The sequence below is a fragment of the Limulus polyphemus genome, unplaced genomic scaffold (genome assembly GCF_000517525.1).
Source record: "Limulus polyphemus unplaced genomic scaffold, Limulus_polyphemus-2.1.2 Scaffold309, whole genome shotgun sequence".
Lineage (NCBI taxonomy): Eukaryota > Metazoa > Arthropoda > Merostomata > Xiphosura > Limulidae > Limulus > Limulus polyphemus.
In genome coordinates, this window is record NW_013665919.1 from 80,706 (window position 1) to 88,281 (window position 7,576).

General features: G+C 30.7%; 1 protein-coding gene across 1 annotated transcript in view; it reads right to left on the reverse strand.

Moving 5' to 3' along the window:
* The window catches only part of LOC106457268 (U2 snRNP-associated SURP motif-containing protein-like), an 80,667-nt gene that overhangs the window by 32,738 nt on the left and 40,353 nt on the right, over nt 1-7,576 (reverse strand). The gene's annotated exons all lie outside the window — the stretch shown is intronic.

The window sequence follows — 7,576 nt, forward strand, 5'->3', positions numbered from 1 at the left end:
TTTAGAACAACCCAGAAACTTCCTATTTCTTTGTCAGGATTAATAGCAGATTTCGCATTTGAAAGTAAAAGAAAAAAGCAAAACTTTCAAAGTTGTACTTTAACTTAGAAAACAAGTCCTCAAACTTACAGGAACAAGAAATATTTAGTTTTAAATTACATTAAAAAATTATAAAAATAAAACTAGCAATAAATAATGTATTTCATTACTAAAGAGAAGAGTTTTCATAATGTTAGCACAAACAATCAACATAGTTGAAGCTGACTGAAAACTAAGAAAATGTACAACAAATAAAATTCAATTCTTAAAAATTTTACTTATTTCAATATTGGTCATTTTTATAACAACTACAGTAGCTTGTCCACACAATGAATAAAAAGCAGTATCTTACAGACTCACTTATCTATATCTAGTCTTAGCAAAAACATTCATACCTAACTAACTACATGGAAGAAACAATTAAAAGTTTTACTTTTTTTCATAATAACTTGTTATTCATATAAGGAAGGCTTACCAAATCTAACTATTGAAAACTACATAGCCCTAGTAGAAAAAAAATTGTTTGACAAAAATTGCAGCTCCAGTTTTAACATTTTTTTCCCCTTGTAAATCCAGAAATCTGCATTGCTCAGACTTGAATCTGGTCCATGTTTTATAACCTTCTTTAAAGACATTTCCAATTTAGCTCAGCAAACAGATGACATTTTCGTAAATTGTAGTGAGTGTGATAAATGTTATAATGGGCTTTCAAATGGTTTTTATAAAGAAAAGTACAAATACATTTATGCTTTCAATATAAAAAAATTGCTTGCCATTTCATTATTTTTGGTAAAAAAATCCATAAAATAATATAAAGCAATCATATACTAAATTCTCGACAAATCACATATCTTAAATTAAAAAAAAAAAAGACTGAAAATATAATGTTTCAGCTTTGTAATATTACTAAGTTAATATTTTAAAATCGTTTCACTGATGTCCACTTAAAAAAAAACTCTCTGCCTAACAAAAATTGATACAAGATCCATAATTTTGCACTAATAAAACACTGAATGAGGCAACAGTGTTTCTCCAGCTTAAAGTTCTATCATTTGAGCTGAAAAACATAATTAAATATCTTAACTTTTCCATAACTAAGCTTTAAAGCACATGCACACACTATAATTGTTAATTTTAAAAGTATTACAATACTACTTAACATTTAACAACTTGAAACTATTTAAATTGTCAAGAATGCTTCTTATCTAACACAATAAACAAATCTAATATTTTCTATCTTTTAATATCTAACAACATATATGAATCATGACAAGATGTTTAAAACTTGTAGCAATACTGTGAAAACAACAACATAAAGACATGGCAATACTTTACACATTTCAATGTTTCATCTCTAAAATTGACACCAAGTTATGATACATATTAAAACTTATTGCTTAATCAAGAATTAATCAACTTAAATGAAAACATGAATAGTTTAGACATATATAGTCTCATATTTAATTCTAAACCTGTTTCTTTACAAAGCTTCTGTAGCCTTCTACGTAGTTCTACCATGGAAGTAACAATCTGATTTATATATCATTTTGTAAACTTGAGATATATTTTAGCGAATTGTAAAGGGTACTCATTAATTAGAAGAGTTCTCACTGTAAATTGCTACACCTTGGTGAACAAGACTGTATACATTGGTAAACAGTATTACCTTCATGCAAACATGTTCAATTTGTGCTGTTAGAAGATTCAAGTTTAACTTATATACTACACCACTAGAAGTGGATACACACACAAGAAGGGCATGTGAACATGAGAGTAAAATTAAGACTGGTTAAAATATTTTATTAACTATACTACATTACTAAAACAATTGATATAAATGATGTCATTAATTGTTCTACCATATACCTGTCACACTTCAGTCTGTGTTTAATTTCTCCTTTGTTACTGTAAGGTTGTCAGAATATTCTTTGAACAGGTATACTTATCTGAGAACCTTAACATTTTCATACCAAGCATGGAGCAGTTTTTGGTAATTCTTTTAAAGGTAATTAAGCACTTTCAAAATTACAAACTAGAAAGAAGACTAATAAAACTCAAAAATACTTATTAATGTAAATACAGAGTTAAATCTTTATGGTATATTTGAAACTACATTTCAACTTTAATGTTTAAATAAATGCTATCTTTGTATAGGTGCAAAAAATTCTAAAACACAGATTTTCATAAATAATCCTATGGTCTGAACTGACAGCATTAGATGAGGGATAGGTGCATCAAAAACAATTAATTAATCTAAAATTTTAAAACTAAATTAGGAACTACAAATTCATTACTGTAATCCTCTATCTCATTTACTTCTGAGGTCATTTTAAAGTAATGTGGTTTTATACCATCAACTTGTACAAAAAAAATGGTTTCAGATGTCATATAAACTGTTACAAACTGAATCTAATTCTAAATAAAAGCATAATGTACAATTTTACAAACTTTTTCAACAGAGTTTTTCAATAACTAGAAAGTTTAACAAGAGCTTTGTAACATTCAATCAAGCTTATCAAACCCATTAAATTACCCAAAGTCAAAATTTGTGTAAACTACTTCAAATTTGTATGAGAAATTTGGAATTAATAATTTTGTGAAGAAATACAAAGTAATTTCACTTGTAATCAACCTGACAGAAATGAGGTTGACTGCAAATGGCATACTTGTAGCCAATATTTTTTTTTTTACAAAACTTGAAACCCTTTATGATCAGACATAATATATCTACTTTATAGAGGGAAAAAGATACTGAATTCTGATTTATTTAAAAAGAAAAAAACATATTAAAGAATCACAAAGCCTGTTATATAAAGAAGGTATACTAATGAATGTTTGACAATTTTGGTTGATTATTCATATTTTTTTCACATTATTGTGCTCTTCTCCGCCAATGTCATCTTGTAGTGGAACTTTAAACAACCTCTTCAATGGCATGTCTCCATTCTTCCGAGATGCACTATCCTTCGTGTGGTCACTTCACGTCCTCCTCTAGTCTTCATTCAGGTAAGATTATGGGATGAATAGGTAGCCAAAACAGTTTCTCATGCAAACTTAATCATACAAGTGGATAAGATCCCAGATAACCATGTACTTTGCACACTTCCATACACATGAACAAGAATTGTATTCGAAAATACATACATCTAAAACATGAAAATTAAATCAAATAATAATTTATGCTGCAAAAAAAAACAACAACAACTGTATTTCAGTTAAAGTATTCTTGGTGTTTTGTGTGAACAGGCAAAATGCAAGTGCAACTATGAATGCAATCAATTTAGTCACTTTTCTTCTATTTCCAAAAACAAAATTACCATCTTGAATATGTGTTGTTGAGTTTGTTAAAAGTACAAAATTTGCAGGTGGGTTGTACTATTACTATGAGGCTTTGTCATTAAGTATACAATATCAGAACTCTTATTAAATTACATACACACAAAGGTTTTGGGTTTAGTTATTATTAAACCCAAAGCTACATAATGGACTTTCAGTGCTCTGCTCACCATGGAATAAAAACTCAATTTTTTAGCATCATAAACCTGCAGACTTACCACTGATCTACTGATGGGAGGAGGAGGCTACATACAATGGATGAATGCAAAAGATCAGTATCCTGTATTACAGATGGTTGTACATGATTTATGATTAAAAATTTGCATATTCATATCCAATCACCATGGCCTGTGTCTAAACAAGCCAAAACCTCTGTTCCTCTTATAACAATTCAGTTGAAATGTGCTGATTGCAACTTCAGATGTTGACTAAAATATACTTTTTTTGGGGGGGGGGGGCTACATTACAGGATTTTCTGATATTAGCTTCTCCTCTCACCCAATTAAATAAATTTAGTAAAAACAAGTAAAGGCAAAATTTTAAAACAGAGAGAAAAAAAACAGAACTACCAGTCACACACAATGAAGAAAGTTAAACAACCTGTCACTGGAAACAAACCAGAATACAGCAGTTCATTGTGGCTAAAGTAGGAACTTCTCTTGCAATTATAAACAAGACACTTCATATGAGCTTATGGTGACATAATGGACTCTGGCCTACAAAAGTGACAAAACAGCCATGTTCACAAGCTTCTTCCTAAGTACAAAACCAAATAGAAGACCAACTGTTCAAAGCTATATAAGCAGTTTTTGACATGTGACAAATGGAATCATACTGTTAACTGGATGAACAAGATTCTCAACTTTTGGGTTGATACAATTCCTGGAAAATTTGTTAATGGGCCTAAAAAATTCCTTGAATTTTATTAACTAAACACATGTAAAGTGTCTGTTTTAGAACCAGTATTTGAATAACAGTTTTTAACTATGTATCAAAAAACGTTGATCGTTTGAGTATTTTAGCACTTCATGCATAACTATCAGTTCTTTTTTCTCAGTCTGTTGTTAAGTTAATTAACACAAAAAGGGCTATAGCATGTAGTTAAATATTTCATTTGTACTTTTAAACAATTAAATTATTTCAACAATCCAGCATGTCTTCCAAAGATTTTTACATTTTATCCTTTTTTTGCAAGACCATCATAACTTATGTATTGAAAATACTAAGAACTGTAAGTGTTAGCCAATTTAATAATTAATAATAAAAAGAGAGACAGAGAGTTGATTCTCCTCTGACAGTGTTTATAAAATCAATAAAACACATAAAATTAGTTTAAAAAAAAAAGACTAAGAAGTTAACTTTTAATGAAAAAACAAATAATATCAGTTTTCTCAAAGTACAAAAAAAAAGACCAAGTATCTGTCAGAATGATGGAATGTTAGCTAGTCATCAAAGGCTCAACCCTAACATACATTGACAATTACTAACCGATGTTACTGACAGGGTTTTTACATTAACAGACCAAAGCCTTGTGAGACAGTGAATCGTAACCTTAGTAGTTACAAGTTGAAAAAAACTAAGTTATCAGCTACAAAACTTTCACCAGGGATCTACATAACAAACTGTAGAACTGATTTACTGGCACTTAACTCTTTCGCTACGAGATCAGTCAATTTGACCACTTCATAATCATGGAGTACTCATTACAGTTTTCATAATAAAACTTTTAATACAGTAAATGTATCTTCACAAAATTTTGCAGACTTTCAGTAAACATTATAAGTCTTTTGTACACAAAAAATCAGTTTTTTAATGAAGTATTTTTACTAAAAATTTGTCTGTGAATATATAGTTGTTTTTTGTATTAGTCTGAGTGCAAAGTGATTTTCATGTTAAGATTAAAAATATTTTTCTTTGACTCAAAAATGTCAAGTTTCATTTATGTTACCTCTAAATAAATAAATAATTTTTTTTCAGTAAAACTTTATATTTTATCTGTTATTACCTCTACTCTAGCAATTATTCAGCCAATAACAAATCGTCAAAGTAAAATGAAAAGTTGTAAAATGAGAAATAAAGTGAGCAGCTCCATCTTTATTTTTTATTATTATTATTAATCACAAAGTTTCAAAGTGCTTCTCCTCAGTTTCAAATGCTAAACTTTCACATTTATTTTCTGTGTTTATTTTACTGACAATGACTGAAGTAGAAATCTGCTGAAAATAAAGTAACAAATCACCGCTTGTGTCATTAGACTGTTTACGTGACACTGTAATAAGATACTATCGAAATCAACAAAACACGAGCAAAGAATTAAGCCGACTTGCCCACAGTTCCGAGAACACGATATGGGACTTATGATTGGCTTATGTATCCTACAGTCTTTACAACAAGAATTCTGCAGAGTAATAAGATTACAATTTGAATCTGCGAAAACGTTTATTATATAATTCCATGTTAATCCAATAAACATCACAGGTGTTTTGAGTATTGGTCATCTTTCTGGGGTGTTTGGAACTTAGTGATATAGGTGTACAAAGATGTTATTTGTGTACATGCTTATAAAAATCATATTTCCCATTCAGCATACTTATTCAGCAAACCAATAAATAGTGAGGTTCCAGTTTAAGTTTTGCAATCATTCAAACAAGTTACAGTTTTGATTTCACAAGCATTCTAATTTAGTTTTCCTTAGCAAACGTTCTGATTTAGTCTTCTTCAGAAAGTCTACTTCTTGCAGCTAAAGTATAATGGAATAGTCAGCCTTGTTACCAAGTGAACACAATCGGCAGAAAACTAATTCCTGGTTACTGACTCTTACCTAGAAGTAGGTAATAATTATTTATAATACATGTGGAATTTCTGTTAAACAGTTTTAGTATATAGTTGTTGATCAAAATCCAGTGTAGTAGCATTTTAGCGTAACATGTGCCATTTCTCAAATCAGTGGTACGTATCACAGAATATTTAAACGTGTAAAATAATTATACACATCAGAGAATACACATATTTAATGATACACAGCAGCAAAGAAGATACATAATATGTGTTATATATGTAATGATTCACAACAAAGAATATATGTAATATACATGTAATGTTTTATTTACTTCTAGAAATGGAAGTTAAAAGATCAATCCAAACTAAAGATAAAGAACTGAAGAAAAAAGTGCTCAGTGAGGAACAAATACGATTTCTCCTAAATGTATCTTTCTCAGCTGATGGAGAAGGCATTCTGTCAGAGGAATCTGGAGATGAGGAGGTTGATGCTTCTGCTTCAATGCCTTTGATAGAATCTGTCTAGAAAACTAGATGACCACAAAATCTAGAACGAGCTCTTCTTAAATCTGTCTTATGGACAGATCAGGAAGTAGCCAGTAAAAGGTCTTCATCGGATGAAAATGTTTCAGAATCACTCAGGCCAGGTACATCAGGACAAGTTACACCACCACAACCACAGAGAAGAGGAAGGACTAAGAGGGGTAGAGGGAAAGGTAAAGTTGCAGTGTGTACCAGGATTGCTCCTTCCCAGCAGGAGAGGCTTCCCACTTGCAACAATTCTTGGGGCTAGGTGCAGATCACTGAGGGAGAGCAACCCCATGTACCTCCGTTCAACAGAGGTGAACCTATGTCCCAACAGGTCATCTCTTCATATAGTCATTGATTTTTTAAAACTTTTATTCACTGTGAAAACTTTACATCTGATTGTTAGTGAAACAAATCAATACACACAACATAAACAGGCACAGCAGGATGGTGAACCTCCAAGAAAAAACTAAAATGAACTGATGTTATTCTTGAAGAGATTTTAACATACTTTGGTCTAATTGTGAGTATGGGACTTAAGCCTCACCCTTCTCTTTCTGACTACTGATTTATCTTCCTTTTCATACTTCTTGGTTTCTTAACATCTTCTCTAGGGATAGGTGTTTAGTTATCCATACCTGCTTTCATTTCAATAACAATACTAATTCCTAGAACTGACCCTAACTATGATAAACTTTTTAAGGTTAGACCTTCTTCTAAAGTCCTTTGTTTCCCACTACTCTCATCTTCTTCTAAAGTCCTTTGTTTCCCACTATGCTCACCTTCTTCTAAAGTCCTTTGTTTCCCACTACTCTCACCTTCTTCTAAAGTCCTTTGTTTCCCACTACTCTCACCTTCTTCTAAAGTCCTTTGTTTCCCACTACCCTCCTAACAT